Source organism: Galeopterus variegatus, unplaced genomic scaffold (assembly GCF_000696425.1).
Source record: "Galeopterus variegatus unplaced genomic scaffold, G_variegatus-3.0.2 Scaffold21422, whole genome shotgun sequence".
NCBI lineage: Eukaryota > Metazoa > Chordata > Mammalia > Dermoptera > Cynocephalidae > Galeopterus > Galeopterus variegatus.
This window is the reverse complement of record NW_007747533.1, coordinates 5747-8594: the sequence shown is the minus strand read 5'-3', so window position 1 is coordinate 8594 and position 2848 is coordinate 5747.

Here is a 2848-nt window from a genome sequence, read left to right as displayed (position 1 = left end):
GGGCGCGACACTGAGGGTTGCGATCCGTTGCTGGACACGAAAAAAAAAAGACAAAAAAAAAAAAATACATACATTGTACTTGTTGAGATAATTTGAATCCTTCAGGAGGACGTTGCTTTTGTCCATTCAGAGCTGCTGCGTTCTCTGTGGGGTCCATCGACAGCTCCTTCAGCTGGAGCTCTTCTTCCATATCCCTGTTGCATTTCCGTTCTTCTGTGATGTCATTCTTGTGTTCACTTCTGGTTTTTCATGTTCGATTGCTGGGTGGGGGCATCTCTCCTGCAGCACACAGACCCTGACTACTCAGCTGCCTACGTCGTCTTAGAAACTGATGCAGAAGATGGTCTCAAGGGATGTGGAATTACCTTCACTCTGGGAAAAGGCACTGAAGTTGGTGAGTTGAAGATTCTCTTAAGGTTCCAGAATGCTTAATTTTCACTTAGATACTAGATCTGACCTTATTTTTCTCTGTGTTTACACTGCTGAAAGTGAGTAAAAACAATGTTTCGTGGTTTGTTATTTATTTCTCTGGGAGAAATTGATAAGTGGCAGGATTTGGCCTCTCTCCTTGCAGTTATCTGAACACTGCTGGAAAATCCTTGGTTCTCAGTCCATTTCTTTATGTCAAATGATAACTACGAGAATGTTATTCACCTGCTTGTAACTCTCAGCCGCTGTAGAGCTTTCAGGACCTGAACTAGGCGAGTGAGCACAGGTGGCGAGAGGGAGTAGGTGGAGCCCCCGTGGCCAGGCTTACTGTGATGTGCTCAGGGAGTCTACTTACTTCTCAAAATACTTGCATTGAGGTGGTTTCGAGTTCACTGATCTTCATGGCAGGAACGGCCTTTGGCCCTGCCCAATTTCCGTGGCCTCCACTGGGGAAGAGCCATGTATAAGTCATTCTTATCTCAGAGCTGGATGAGATCTCAGCGGTAATCTTGAGCCACCTCATTTTTCAGAGATAAGGAAACTGGGGCCCTGACAGCTACTCAGCGAGAGCCGTGACAGAACCTCCTCCTGGCTGCCCGAAGCACTTTCTCAAAAGATATTCAACATTTTTTGAATATATAATACATGCACTTGGTACAAAATTCAAGAAGTACGAAAAAATGTCCTTTGCCAGATCAATTTCAGTAGGTCATTAGGGGCTGAAGCCAAATTATGAATAGGTGGAAGAGTAAGTGTCCAGGAAGGGAGGAAACATTCTCTAACTTTGGTGGTGATGGATATTTGCATTGTCAGCCCTTTCGCTACTTGTAGAATAATAAAAGTCTTGCCCTATTGAAAGATTTTTATATTGTTGAGCATATAAAAGAAGTGTGTGTGAGCGTGTGTGCTTGAGTGTGTGTATGAATGACAAGGGGAGCCTTTCTCGAACTTTGAATGGACACCACTAAGGTGGCTGCTGTTCCACCTCCTGCCGAGGCTGGCGTTCAGTCATCTAGCAAGGTCCTTCTACAGACTTCTCTGGAGGGCTGCTATGTATCAGGTGCTCTGCCAAGCACTGGAGAAGTAATTCTATTTATCTGTCTATTTATTTATTTATTTTTAATTGTACATGTTCGTGGGGTACAGTGTTTTGTTTCAGTACTTGCATATATTGTACAATGATTCACTTAGGGTCGATGGGATATCCATCACCCAAACATTTAGCTTTTCTTTGGGTGATTACAGTCAAGATCCTCTTTTCTAGATGTTTAGAAATATATACTATAATGTTTTTAGCTATAGTCAGCCTAGAACACCAGAACTTCTTCTTCTTATCTACCTCTAAGACAAGTAACTTTAAAAAGAGAGAGGGAGATGAGGAAGATAGAGTCCTACATGCAAGGAGCACACAGACTGAACTGGGGAGACAGACGTAAAACAAGTGGCCGTAGTGCAGAATGAGAAGTACTTTTTTTAAAAAGTGTGTACAAGTTACACAGAGAGGGGGTTACTTCACTTGTCCAGGAGACTCAGAGAAGGCTTCAGAGCAGAGGTGATGCATGGAGGGGGTCTCGAAGAGTATATAGGAATTTGCCAGGCAGACAGAGGAGCCAGGCAGTGGTTCAGTGCCCCTCCCCCATTAAGTCCGTGATTTACTGTGAAAGTTCTCTCTGAGGGAGGGACCTCTGACTGGGTTAGATTTGTGAGCTGCGTTTTAGCTTCTTCTGTGACTTTAATTGTCTCGGGTTGTACGTTGAGCACTTTATGAAGCTGCTGTCTTGCTCCATACTGCAAACCAGACAGCCTGGCCCCCAAAGGTTGCGTAAAACACAGTGAACTTACGAAGTATTTAATGGGACAGGCCATTGGAACCACTCTGGTAACAGTCAAGACTTTACACTTTGCTGACTTGGGCGCACCGTGGGGGGACCCGAGCACTAAGACAGGTCAGAGGCTCTTCTCCGATGGCTGCTGAGCTCAGCGTTTAGGGCCTTCACTGGCTGTCCCCTCCGCCCTACCCAGCCGTCCTGATGGGCATCCCTGGCAGGGGTGAATCAACATCCATCTCTTTATGACGTTAATAAGTAGCTCTCTTGCACTGATGTTGTTGGCTTTGCCTTTTTCAGACCACCGCATGACAGAACCCGTTTTAACTTTAACTTGCTACATATTTTAGGTGACTCACTGCAGTCTCACTAGGTGTGTTACCCGGCTTTCACACTAAAGATGGAAAATTCCATTAGCTCATCCCAGTTCTCCCGCAGCCTTTACCAGCTTACTTACCTAATCATTCTTTTATGATCCAAAAAAAGAAAAAAATAGGGCTGTTCTCATTATCGTGAAGAGAGTGCTTGTGTGTATGGGGGTGGGGGATAGGAAGGGTTTTTTTTTTTTTTTTTTTTTTTTTTTTTTTTTTTTT